Here is a 15,000-nt window from a genome sequence, read left to right on the forward strand (position 1 = left end):
TCCCTTCCTTCTTCCTCCTCCCCTTCCCCTTCTTCCTCTTCCCTTTCTTCTTCCTCCTCCCCTTCCCCTTCTTCCTCTTCCTCCTCCTCTTCCTTCTTCCTCTTCCCTTCCTTCTTCCTCCTCCTCCCTCAGAATGTGGTTTATCCCCAGATGTTCGAGTGTGAACACACTCTCAACCACACACACACACACACACACACACATACACACACACACATACACACACACACACACACACACACACACACACACACACACACACACACACACACACACACACACACACACACACACACATACACAACACACACACATACACACATACACAACACACACACACACACACACACACACACACATACACAACACACACATACACACACACACACACACACACACACACAGTACGCATGCACTCCTCACCGGAAGTGGTCAATGGCGTAGACACATACATACGCACTTACATATTCCGGACATGGGGTGGGGCAGGAGGGGGGGGGGGGGGGGCGGGGGTGGGGGGTGAGGGGGTTGGCAGCCATGTCACAAGGCCAAGCCAGGCTCCTAAATGTAGGCCTATCCAACCCCACACACATCCTCCCCACACCCCCACCCCAAGGCCTACGCCCACAGCCCTGGCGAGTGTACGCATCGTGTGTGTGTACACACACACACACACACACACACACACACGTGAACGTACATGCTAGGTCATCTGGCGTACATGTACGTACGTATGTACGTACATGTGGATTCATGGGCGTCACAAGGTGGGGGGTCCCCCCCCCCCCCCCCCACGGTGGCACGGGGGTGTACGTGCGTGCGTTGGTTCGCGTCCCGCTCCGCTGGTTCCCTCTGGTCACCAGTTACCCACGATTACCCGTCCGGGGTAACCCAACTACATATTTTTTTTTTCCTTTTTTTTCCCTCCCTATCCGCCTACTATCCTTACGCCTTGGCTATCCCGGGTTGTCTATCCTCTTTCCCCCCCCCCCCCCGGTCTATCCTTCAGGTGTGTTCTACTTCGCATGATGCTATGTGGTTGGGTCTACCTAGCCTCACCTATCCTCTACTATCAATGGTTATGTCTTTGCCCATCCTTACCTATCCTCTACCGCTCCTAGCCGTAGTTAAGTGTCCTTCCCTAACCTTACCTATCCTATGCCGTCCTTTACCCATGGGTATCAGTACTTACCTAGCCACAACCATCCTCTATCCTTACTCACCTAGCCTTACCTATCCACTAGATGTCTCCCCTAACCATAGCTTACCTTCTTCCCTAACCTTACCACGCCCCTACCCACCTCTGTTTTGCCTTACCTTAACCATGGAGGTTTACCCATATACCTCCTTACCTATCCTGACCTATTTCAACTATTCTCTCCCTTCAAACCATCCACACACACCTATCTCACTATCCACAACCCACCCTACTATCCACAACCCACCCCACTATCCACAACCCACCCTACTATCCACAGCCCACCCCACTATCCACAGCCCACCCTACTATCCACAACCCACCCTACTATCCACAGCCCACCCTACTATCCACAACCCACCCTACTATCCACAACCCACCCTACTATCCACAGCCCACCCTACTAACCACAACCCACCCTACTATCCACAACCCACCCTACTATCCACAGCCCACCCTACTAACCACAACCCACCCTACGATCCACAACCCACCCTACTATCCACAACCCACCCTACTATTCAAAGCTCACAATTCACCAACACGAGGGAGTTAACTCACGTAATCCATCCACTTACTCATAAAAATAACCTTTTACTCATCACCTCACCTGACCATACTCACACTTACTCACAGAGTGAGACATAACGAGAAAATAAATTTTTTTTAAGCAGACGGGTAAGGGACGGTAACGAAGACAGACAGACAGACACACAGACAGACGAGAGACGGTCAATATGTATGTGTGTGTGTGTGTGTGTGTGTGTGTGTGAGAGAGAGAGAGAGAGAGAGAGAGAGAGAGAGAGAGAGAGAGAGAGAGAGAGAGAGAGAGAGAGAATGACGGATATACAACTGACGCAGACGGAACAGCTAAAGACAGACAGACACGAGAGAGAGAGAGAGAGAGAGAGAGAGAGAGAGAGAGAGAGAGAGAGAGAGAGAGAGAGAGAGAGAGAGAGAGAGAGAGAGAGGTCGTTAGGTGGTACGGCTGTTAGCAAACTACGAGAAAAAAAAAAGGGGGTTTAACTCACCTGGGCCGCCGGCCACGTGGCTATCAGAACGCGTCTTGAACGCGTTCCGAACGCGTCTCCTCCGTGTCTGGAAATCAAAGAAAACGAGGCGTTACAGAAATAATTACAGGGATGTCATTGTCGCTGTAATAGAGGAGGAGGAGGAAGGAGGGAGGGTTACAGGCTACAGTTACAAAAATGACATGTATCACAGGACGCCACTGCCGCTGTATTAGGGGGGGGGGAGGGGGGGGGGGAGAGCGGAAAAGAGAGTTACAGGATACAGTTACAGACAGACCTGGCGGGTCTCTGTAAGCGTGTGGTGGGGGGGGGGGGGGTCTTCTCAATGCGTTACAGCCACCAGGGTTACAGGAAAGGTTTACAGAATCCAGAGATAACAACATGTTATGTTGTATGTCATAATGTGAGATAATAACTTTGTTATCTTCAACTGATAATAACTGGAACCAATACGTGAAAATATTGAAGCACAGGGAAGCAATGATAATAGTTAGTACACTGTAACTTAATGGCTAACCTAAACTAACCTAACCTGACCTGGCCTAACCTAACCTAACCTAACCTGACCTGGCCTAACCTAACCTAACCTAACCTGACCTGGCCTAACCTAACCTAACCTAACCTGGCCTAACCTAACCTAACCTGGCCTAACCTAACCTGACCTCTGGCCTAACCTAACCTAACCTAAACTAACCTAACCTGACCTCTGGCCTAACCTAACCTAACCTGACCTGGCCTAACCTAACCTAACCTAACCTGACCTGGCCTAACCTAACCTAACCTAACCTGGCCTAACCTAACCTAACCTGGCCTAACCTAACCTAACCTGACCTGGCCTAACCTAGCCTAACCTAACCTGACCTAACCTAACCTGACCTGGCCTGGCCTAACCTAACCTAACCTAACCTGGCCTAACCTAACCTAACCTGGCCTAACCTAACCTAACCTGACCTGGCCTAACCTAACCTAACCTAACCTGACCTAACCTAACCTGACCTGGCCTGGCCTAACCTAACCTAACCTAACCTAACCTAACCTAACCTGACCTAGCCTAACCTAACCTAACCTGACCTGGCCTAACCTAACCTAACCTGACCTGGCCTAACCTAACCTGACCTGGCCTAACCTAACCTAACCTAACCTAACCTGACCTAGCCTAACCTAACCTAACCTAACCTGACCTGGCCTAACCTAACCTGGCCTAACCTAACCTAACCTAACCTGACCTGGCCTAACCTAACCTGACCTGGCCTAACCTAACCTAACCTGACCTGGCCTGGCCTAACCTAACCTAACCTGACCTGGCCTAACCTAACCTAACCTAACCTGACCTAACCTAACCTGACCTGGCCTACCCTAACCTAACCTAACCTAACCTGACCTAGCCTAACCTAACTTAACCTAACCTGACCTGGCCTAACCTAACCTGGTCTAACCTAACCTAACCTGACCTGGCCTAACCTACCCTAACCTAACCTGACCTGGCCTAACCTAACCTAACCTGACCTGGCCTAACCTAACCTGACCTGGCCTAACCTAACCTAACCTGACCTGGCCTAACCTAACCTAACCTAACCTGACGTGGCCTAACGTAACCTAACCTAACCTAACCTGACCTGGCCTAACCTAACCTAACCAGACCTGGCCTAACCTAACCTAACCTGACCTGGCCTAACCTAACCTAACCTAACCTGACCTAACCTAACCTGACCTGGCCTAACCTAACATAACCTGACCTGGCCTAACCTAACCTGACCTGGCCTAGCCTAACCTAACCTGACCTGGCCTAACCTAACCTAACCTAACCTGACCTGGCCTAACCTAACCTAACCTGGCCTAGCCTAACCTGACCTGGCCTAACCTGACCTAACCTAACCTAACCTAACCTAACCTGACCTGGCCTAGCCTAACCTAACCTAACCTAACCTGACCTGGCCTAACCTAACCTAACCTGACATGGCCTAGCCTAACCTAACCTAACCTGACCTGGCCTAGCCTAACCTAACCTAACCTAACCTGACCTGGCCTAGCCTAACCTAACCTAACCTGACCTGGCCTAGCCTAACCTAACCTGACCTGGCCTAGCCTAACCTAACCTAACCTGACCTGGCCTAGCCTAACCTAACCTAACCTAACCTGACCTGGCCTAGCCTAACCTAACCTAACCTAACCTGACCTGGCCTAGCCTAACCTAACCTAACCTGACCTGGCCTAGCCTAACCTAACCTAACCTAACCTAACCTGGCCTAGCCTAACCTAACCTAACCTAACCTAACCTGACCTGGCCTAACCTAACCTGACCTGGCCTAGCCTAACCTAACCTAACCTAACCTGGCCTGGCCTAGCCTAACCTAACCTAACCTAACCTGACCTGGCCTAGCCTAACCTAACCTAACCTAACCTAACCTGACCTGGCCTAACCTAACCTAACCTAACCTAACCTAACCTGACCTGGCCTAGCCTAACCTAACCTAACCTGACCTGGCCTAGCCTAACCTAACCTAATCTAACCTAACCTGGCCTAGCCTAACCTAACCTAACCTAACCTGACCTGGCCTAACCTAACCTAACCTAACCTGACCTGGCCTAGCCTAACCTAACCTAACCTAACCTGGCCTGGCCTAGCCTAACCTAACCTAACCTAACCTGACCTGGCCTAGCCTAACCTAACCTAACCTAACCTGACCTGGCCTAGCCTAACCTAACCTGACCTGGCCTAACCTAACCTAACCTAACCTGACCTAACCTAACCTGACCTGGCCTGGCCTAACCTAACCTAACCTAACCTAACCTAACCTAACCTAACCTGACCTGGCCTAACCTAACCTAACCTGACCTGGCCTAGCCTAACCTAACCTAACCTAACCTGGCCTGGCCTAGCCTAACCTAACCTAACCTAACCTAACCTGACCTGGCCTAGCCTAACCTAACCTAACCTAACCTAACCTAACCTGGCCTAACCTAACCTAACCTGACCTGGCCTAACCTAACCTAACCTAACCTGACCTAACCTAACCTGACCTGGCCTGGCCTAACCTAACCTAACCTAACCTAACCTAACCTAACCTGACCTAGCCTAACCTAACCTAACCTAACCTGACCTGGCCTAACCTAACCTAACCTGACCTGGCCTAACCTAACCTGACCTGGCCTAACCTAACCTAACCTAACCTAACCTGACCTAGCCTAACCTAACCTAACCTAACCTGACCTGGCCTAACCTAACCTGGCCTAACCTAACCTAACCTAACCTGACCTGGCCTAACCTAACCTGACCTGGCCTAACCTAACCTAACCTAACCTGACCTGGCCTGGCCTAACCTAACCTAACCTGACCTGGCCTAACCTAACCTAACCTAACCTGACCTAACCTAACCTGACCTGGCCTAGCCTAACCTAACCTAACCTAACCTGACCTAGCCTAACCTAACTTAACCTAACCTGACCTGGCCTAACCTAACCTGGTCTAACCTAACCTAACCTGACCTGGCCTAACCTACCCTAACCTAACCTGACCTGGCCTAACCTAACCTAACCTGACCTGGCCTAACCTAACCTAACCTAACCTGACCTGGCCTAACCTAACCTAACCTGACCTGGCCTAACCTAACCTGACCTGGCCTAACCTAACCTAACCTGACCTGGCCTAACCTAACCTAACCTAACCTGACGTGGCCTAACGTAACCTAACCTAACCTAACCTGACCTGGCCTAACCTAACCTAACCAGACCTGGCCTAACCTAACCTAACCTGACCTGGCCTAACCTAACCTAACCTAACCTGACCTAACCTAACCTGACCTGGCCTAACCTAACCTAACCTGACCTGGCCTAACCTAACCTAACCTAACCTAACCTGACCTGGCCTAGCCTAACCTAACCTAACCTAACCTGACCTGGCCTAACCTAACCTAACCTAACCTGACCTGGCCTAACCTAACCTAACCTGGCCTAGCCTAACCTGACCTGGCCTAACCTAACCTAACCTAACCTAACCTAACCTGACCTGGCCTAGCCTAACCTAACCTAACCTAACCTAACCTGACCTGGCCTAACCTAACCTAACCTGACCTGGCCTAGCCTAACCTAACCTAACCTGACCTGGCCTAGCCTAACCTAACCTAACCTGACCTGACCTGGCCTAGCCTAACCTAACCTAACCTGACCTGGCCTAGCCTAACCTAACCTGACCTGGCCTAGCCTAACCTAACCTAACCTGACCTGGCCTAGCCTAACCTAACCTAACCTGACCTGGCCTAGCCTAACCTAACCTAACCTAACCTGACCTGGCCTAGCCTAACCTAACCTAACCTGACCTGGCCTAGCCTAACCTAACCTAACCTAACCTAACCTAACCTGGCCTAGCCTAACCTAACCTAACCTAACCTGACCTGGCCTAACCTAACCTGACCTGGCCTAGCCTAACCTAACCTAACCTAACCTAACCTGGCCTGGCCTAGCCTAACCTAACCTAACCTAACCTAACCTGACCTGGCCTAGCCTAACCTAACCTAACCTAACCTGACCTGGCCTAGCCTAACCTAACCTAACCTAACCTAACCTGACCTGGCCTAGCCTAACCTAACCTAACCTGACCTGGCCTAGCCTAACCTAACCTAACCTAACCTGGCCTAGCCTAACCTAACCTAACCTGACCTGGCCTAACCTAACCTAACCTGACCTGGCCTAGCCTAACCTAACCTGGCCTGGCCTAGCCTAACCTAACCTAACCTAACCTGACCTGGCCTAGCCTAACCTAACCTAACCTAACCTAACCTAACCTAACCTGACCTGGCCTAGCCTAGCCTAACCTAACCTGACCTGGCCTAGCCTAACCTAACCTAACCTAACCTGGCCTAGCCTAACCTAACCTAACCTGACCTGGCCTAGCCTAACCTAACCTAACCTAACCTAACCTGACCTGGCCTAGCCTAACCTAACCTAACCTAACCTGACCTGGCCTAGCCTAACCTAACCTAACCTAACCTGACCTGGCCTAACCTAACCTAACCTAACCTAACCTGGCCTGGCCTAGCCTAACCTAACCTAACCTAACCTAACCTGACCTGGCCTAGCCTAACCTAACCTAACCTAACCTAACCAGCCAGTGGCCCGTCTGGTCGATGGGCACGGCCTCCTCCCCCCCCCCCCTTCACTACCGGATGTGTGTGTGTGTGTGTGTGTGTATGTGTCTTACTAGCTTTCAGCACAAACACACACACACACGAGAGAGAGAGAGAGAGAGAGAGAGAGAGAGAGAGAGAGAGAGAGAGAGAGAGAGAGAGAGAGAGAGAGAGAGAGAGAGAGAGATTGCGACCCCCCCCCCACACCTCACTCACGTCGAAGAAGAAGGGGGGGGGGGTACAGATCACAACCCCACAACCACCTGACCGAAACACAACATGAAATCACCATCACCATCGCCCCTTCCCCTTACCCCTTCCCCCTTCCCCCTTCCCCCCGTGCATGATCCCTCACCCTCACACCCCCCTTCTAGGTTAGGGATCTCTCCCCCCCCAAAGCTCAGTCATGGAAGAGAGGAAAAAAAAAAAGGAAAGAAAATAAGAAGAAAAATACAACTGAGGGTTTAGACGTGTGTACGGAGGAAGGTTGTGCCAGTGGTAGCATTAGACACATCCCCCTCCCCTCACCCTTACCCCCTACCTCCTTCCCCCCTTTCCCCTTACCCCCTACCCCTTCCCCTTACCCCCTACCCCTTCCCCTTACCCCCTCCTCCTCCCCTTATCCCCCTAACCCCCGGATTATATATCATGGGGGGGAGGCCATAGTTCTCACCCCCCTCCCCCCTTCCTCGCCGCCCCCCCTATACACCCTTCTCCCTACCCCTACTACCCCCTTCCCCTCCCCCTCCCCCCTCCCCCCGGATTATATAGCATGGGGAGGGACATAGTTCTTCCCCCTCCCCCTCCCCCTCCCCCTCTCTCTCCTCCTCCTCACCACCACCACGACGACGACCAACCCCCCCTCCTTCTCCTCCGTCGCCCCTCACCCCTCCCCCCCTCCTCCGCCGCCCCTCCCCCCTCCTCCGCCGCGCATGACCCCGAAACTGTTTAACAGCGCGTCAGATAATCACCGACGATTGTACCAAGCGGGGGAGGGGAGGGGGAGGGGAGGGGGAGGGGAGGGGGTGGAGAGGGAGGGGTGAGGGGTGGAGAGGGGTGTGTGTGTGAGGTGAGGTCATGGTCCGACCTTGTTGGGCGAGACGGTGAGGGGGAGGGGAGGGGGGAAGGAGGGGGGAAGGGGGGAAGGAGGGGGGAAGGGGGGAAGGAGGGGGGAAGGGGTCGGAGGAGGAGGAGGAGGAGGGGGGAGGGAGACAGACCTTCCCACCCCCTCCCCCCCATTTCGAGGTGCACGTCAGTGCGACGGGCCTTGTGCACGACGGAGCGTGGTGGCCCTTGAACACGACGGGAACGGGCCCTTGAACACGACGATATATGGCCCTTGAACACGACGGGGCGACCCGTGGTCCAAGGTCAGGTCAGAGGTCAAGCATACCAAGATACCCGGGGGGGGACGTATCGTGGTGAGGGGGGGGGGGGTCAGTTCCAAGTCCAGAAGGCCACTTTGAAGTCCAAAAGGTCACCTGGAGGAAGGGCAGAAGGTCAGGCCCAAAGACCTGACCTACCATGACCTTTCCATCATCACCCCCCCCTCCACCCCAAGGGGAGTCACGCTCTTGGGAGGGGAGGAGGGAGGGAGTGGAGGGAGGGAGTGGAGGGAGGGAGTGGAGGGCGGCGCCCCTCCACTCCCTCCTTCGGCGATGCCCTGATGGTGCCTGGCACCCACGAGGTTTGGCACCGGCCGAGGGTTAAGGCGGGGGGGGGGGGGAGGGGAGGGGGAAGAGGGGGAGGGGGAAGAGGGGGATGGGAGGGAGGGGGAAGAGGGGGAGGGAGGGAGGGGTGGGAGGGTGCCACGCTGCGGATGCCAGCGTGAGAGAGAGGGAGGGAGGGAGGGAGGGAGGGAGGGAGGGAGGGAGGGACAGGGAGGGAGGGAGGGAAGGAGCGGGGGAGGGAGGGAAGGAGCGGGGGAGGGAGGGAGGAAGGAGGAGGGAGGGTTGTGGGTATGTGACGTCACGCGGCCCCCGGGCGCCACTCCCTGGGGGTTTATTCTGGTGCTGACGGCGGCGTGGCTCAGGGCTGACGACGGCGCCACCGTCGTCAGCCCTGAGCCACCACGGGAGACTGGACAACTCAGGTGACCATCACCAGGGGCGCCGCCCCTCCAGAGAGAGAGAGAGAGAGAGAGAGAGAGAGAGAGAGAGAGAGAGAGAGAGAGAGAGAGAGGGGAGAGGTTTCTTCCTCTCTCACGAGCGACGGGGGCAAGACAAGATCGTCCTCGCTCTCACACCTCACGCACGTCTTCACTGCACACGTCCGTCGGCTGTAGTCACTGTAACACCCCCTCCCCTCCTCCCCCCTCCATGTTTCACTGTCGCTGGCTGTGTTCACTGTATCATACACTCTCACTGGCTAGGTTCATTGTTATATACTGTCACTGGCTATGTTCACTGTGTTTAATACTCTCACTGGCTATGTTCACTGTGTTATACTCTGGCTATGTTCACTGTATCACACTCTCACTGGTAAAGTTCACTGTGTTATACACTATGTTCACTGTATCACACTATCACTGGTTATGTTCACTGTGATATACCTTGGTTATGTTCACTGTGTTATACTCTGGCTATGTTCACTGTACCACACTCTCACTGGTAATGTTCGCTGTGATACACACTGTCTATGTTCACTGTATCACACTCACTGGCTATGTTCACTGTGTTATACTCTGGTTATGTTCACTGTGTTATACTCTGGTTATGTTCGCTGTGTTATACTCTGGCTACGTTCACTGTATCACACTCTCACTGGTAATGTTCACTGTGTTATACACTAGTTATGTCCACTGTGTTATACTCTGGCTATGTTCACTGTGTCACACTTTCACTGGCTATGTTCACTGTGTCATACACTAGTTATGTTCACCGCGCTATACTCTGGTTATGTTCACTGTATCACACTCTCACTGTTCACTGTGTCACACTCTGGCTATGTTCACTGTGTAATACTCTGGTTATGTTCACTGTATCACACTCTCACTGTTCACTGTGTCACACTCTGGCTATGTTCACTGTATCACACTCTCACTGTTCACTGTGTCACACTCTCACTGGTTATGTGTTCACTGTGTTCCACTCTCACAAGATCACGTCCTTGTGTCTTATCTTATCTTATTCTGTTTCTCGTGTGACCACAGCGACATGGTCATGTCCACAGGTCTTCCTACCACTTGTGTATAAGTCTTGAACGACACAACCATTCTTGTACCATTAATATTGACCGTGCGGCTATTTTATCCCGTATTATTGACCGTTCTGCTATTTTATCCCGTATTATTGACCGTTTTGCTATTTCATCCCGTATTATTGACCGTTCAGCTATTTTATATCGTGATATTGACCGTTCTGCTATTCTATCTCGTATCATTGACCGTTCTGCTAATCTATCCCGAATCATTGACCGTTCTGCTATTTTCATGTCGTATTATTGACCGTTCTGCTATTTTAACTCGTTTTATTGACCGTTATTCTATTTTCATCTCGTATAATTGACCGTTCTGCTATTTTCATCCCGTATTATTGACCGTTCTGCTATTCTATCCTGTATTATTGACCGTTCTGCTATTTTATCCCGCATTATTGACCGTTCTGCTATTTTATCCCGTATTATTGACCGTTCGGCTATTTTATCCCATACTATTGACCGTTCTGCTATTTAAATCTCATATTATTGACCGTTCTGCTATTTTCATCTCGTATTATTGACCGTTCTGCTATTTTATCCCGTAATATTAACCGTTCTGCTATTTCATCTCGTATTATTGACCATTCTGTGTGTGTTGTGTGTGTGTGTGTGTGTGTGTGTGGCCACACCCTCTGGTAAGACGACTCATGATGGAAATATGACTTAATAAACTGGGTGGCGGGGGGAGGGGGGGAGGATGGGAGGGGGTGATGGGAAGGGGGGGATGTACCGTGTTTTTTATGTACCTACAGACAGACGTCTCTCCCCCCCTACCACCCCCACCCCCCCTCCACACACACACACTCCATACCATAATCTCTCTCTCTCTCTCTCTCTCTCTCTCTCTCTCTCTCTCTCTCTCTCTCTCTCTCTCTCTAGTCCCACTCCCTCCCATGCCCCTACCCCACCCATACCCCCCCCCCCCATCTGCAAGGAGCCATCCCTCACAAACTCTAATCCTGAGAGAGAGAGAGAGAGAGAGAGAGAGAGAGAGAGAGAGAGAGAGAGAGAGAGAGAGAGAGAGAGAGAGAGAGACCTTCCTTCGACTGTCACTCCCCCCCCAACCATCCCCATCCCCCATGAGAGACCCCCCCTCTGAGGGGAAAACAGACCATGACCCTCATCATCATCATCATCCAGACACGCTATAAACCACCCATCATACAGACCACCCTCACTGCCGCCCCCCATCACCCCTCCCCTTTTCTATGGTCTTCTGTGCTGCAGACCACCCTCCTCCTCCTCCTCCTCCTCCTCCACCACCTCTTCGGACCAACTGGTGGAGAGGTGGGGAGGGGAGGGGTGGTCCTCTGTGCCGCAGACCACCCTCCTCCTCCTCCTCCTCCTCGGACCCACTGGGGGGAGGGAGGGGGAGGGGGAGTGGGGTGGGGTGGGGGGTGAAGATGTCACAGGTGGTATCCGTGACAGTGGTCAGCAACCACCCACCCTGGGCTGGGCGTGACGCACTCGCGCGCGCGCGCGCGAGCGCGTATAATATCCCAGCCAAGCTGGGATATATACACGTCCCGTCCCATGTCCACAACACTAAGACCACCACCACTACGATACTACAACCACTTACAACCCCCTACACTTACAACCCCATCCCCCTTCCTTCCCACCCCCTCACCCCGACGATCACAACCACAACCGCCACCACAACCAACATTCTACCACAATCACAACCACCATCCACGCTACTTGTACGACCATCACCACTACAACCACTACCACAACTACGACTGCCCCTACAACCACCATCCCCGCTACTTTTACAACTACCACTACCACTACCACAACTACAACTACGACTGCACCTACAACCACCATCACTCATGACTGTGTATCGCCAACTCCCAGCGCAACACACTGACTCCACTCCCACGGTAATGACCACGTAGTTACCATCCCACACCATACTTTCCCACCCCATCCCACGGTAATTACAATGTAGTTACTACCCCACACCATACTTTCCCACCCCTCCCACGGTAATGACCACGTAGTTACCACCCCACACCATACTTTCCCACCCCCTCCCACGGTAATGACCACGTAGTTACCACCCCACACCATACTTTCCCACCCCCTCCCACGGTAATGACCACGTAGTTACCACCCCACACCATACTTTCCCACCCACTCCCACGGTAATTACAATGTAGTTACCATCCCACACCATACTTTCCCACCCCTCCCATGGTAATGACCACGTACCTACCATCCCACACCATACTTTCCCCACCCCTCCCACGGTAATGACCACGTAGTTACCACCCCACACCATACTTTCCCACCCCTCCCACGGTAATGACCACGTAGTTACCACCCCACACCATACTTTCCCACCCCCTCCCACGGTAATGACCACGTAGTTACCACCCCACACCCTACTTTCCCACCCCCTCCCACGGTAATTACAATGTATTACCATCCCACACCATACTTTCCCACCCCTCCCACGGTAATGACCACGTACTTACCATCCCACACCATACTTTCCCACCCCTCCCACGGTAATGACCACGTAGTTATCACCCACACCATACTTTCCCACCCCCTCCCACGGTAATTACAATGTAGTTACCACCCCACACCATACTTTCCCACCCGCTCCCACGGTAATGACCACGTAGTTACCATCCCACACCATACTTTCCCCACCCACTCCCACGGTAATGACCACGTAGTTACCACCCACACCATACTTTCCCACCCCTTCCCACGGTAATTACAATGTAGTTACCACCCCACACCATACTTTCCCACCCCCTCCCACGGTAATTACCATGTAGTTACCATCCCACACCATACTTTCCCACCCCCTCCCACGGTAATTACCATGTAGTTACCATCCCACACCGTACTTTCCCCACCCACTCCCACGGTAATGACCACGTAGTTACCATCCCACACCATACTTTCCCACCCCCTCCCACGGTAATTACCAGCCCACACCATCTTTCCCACCCCTCCCACGGTAATTGACCACGTAGTTACCATCCCACACCATACTTTCCCACCCACTCCCACGGTAATTACCAGCCCACACCATACTTTCCCACCCCCTCCCACGGTAATGACCACGTAGTTACCATCCCACACCATACTTTCCCACCCACTCCCACGGTAATTACCAGCCCACACCATACTTTCCCACCCCCTCCCACGGTAATTACCACGTAGTTACCATCCCACACCATACTTTCCCATCCACTCCCACGGTAATTACCACGTAGTTACCATCCCACACCATACTTTCCCACCCACTCCCACGGTAATGACCACGTAGTTACCATCCCACACCATACTTTCCCACCCCTCCCATGGTAATCACAACTTCACTCACTGTCCACCCATTAACGCCACCCACGTCACCAACCACCCACCCATTACCCTCGGCGTCATCGTCTTCCCTCATAATTCCCCATCACTCACTCACCCATCACTCCCCCTTCCGTCCCTCTCACACCCTATAAACACCACACCCCTACAGTATATAAACACCCTCTGACATTACACTATAAACACCACACCCCCTACACTATAGAGACCATGCCCCATTACACTATGAACACAACACCCGCTACACTATAAACACCACACCCCTACAGTATATAAACACCCTCTGACAGTACACTATAAACACCATACCCCCTACACTATAGAGACCATGCCCAACTACACTATGAACACCACAACCCCTACACTATAAACACCACATACATACACCCCTACACTATGAACACCACAACCCCCACACTATAAACACCACACACACACACCCCTTACACTATAAAGCATCACACACCCCTACACCATAAACACCCCTCCACCAGTAAACACCATTTACCCCCTCCCCGTGTGCTACCGACCAATACGTCACCAGGACAATACCTCCGGCCCCCCCATCCCCCCCATCACACACACACACACACACACACACACACACACACACACACACACACAGGAACCTTACTATACTGCAGCACGACCCCCCACCCCATACCATCACCCATACACATTGGTCCTTAGCATCACCCATACACATTGGTCCTTAGCATCACCCATACACATTGGTCCTTAGCATCATCCATACACATTGGTCCTTAGCATCACCCATACACATTGGTCCTTAGCATCACCCATACACATTGGTCCTTACCATTACCCATACACATTGGTCCTTACCATCACCCATACAAATTGGTCCTTATCATCACCCATACACATTGGTCCTTACCATCACCCATACACATTGGTCCTTACCATTACCCATACACATTGGTCCTTACCATCACCCATACACATTGGTCCTTACCATTACCCATTACCACATTGGTCCTTCCCATCACCCATACACATTGGTCCTTACCATCACCCATACACATTGGTCCTTACCATCACCCATACACATTGGTCCTTACCATTACCCATACACATTGGTCCT

At 52.4% G+C, this 15,000-nt stretch overlaps 1 long non-coding RNA gene across 2 annotated transcripts in view; it reads right to left on the minus strand.

Annotated features, from left to right (window-relative positions):
- Positions 1-15,000, minus strand: part of LOC139757509 (uncharacterized) — a 270,656-nt gene that overhangs the window by 171,356 nt on the left and 84,300 nt on the right. For both annotated transcript variants that reach the window (XR_011714646.1, XR_011714645.1), the window contains exon 4: positions 2,230-2,296. This is a non-coding gene — a long non-coding RNA (uncharacterized lncRNA). The remainder of the gene's footprint in view (positions 1-2,229; positions 2,297-15,000) is intronic.

The sequence above is a fragment of the Panulirus ornatus genome, chromosome 27 (genome assembly GCF_036320965.1).
Source record: "Panulirus ornatus isolate Po-2019 chromosome 27, ASM3632096v1, whole genome shotgun sequence".
Classification (NCBI taxonomy): domain Eukaryota; kingdom Metazoa; phylum Arthropoda; class Malacostraca; order Decapoda; family Palinuridae; genus Panulirus; species Panulirus ornatus.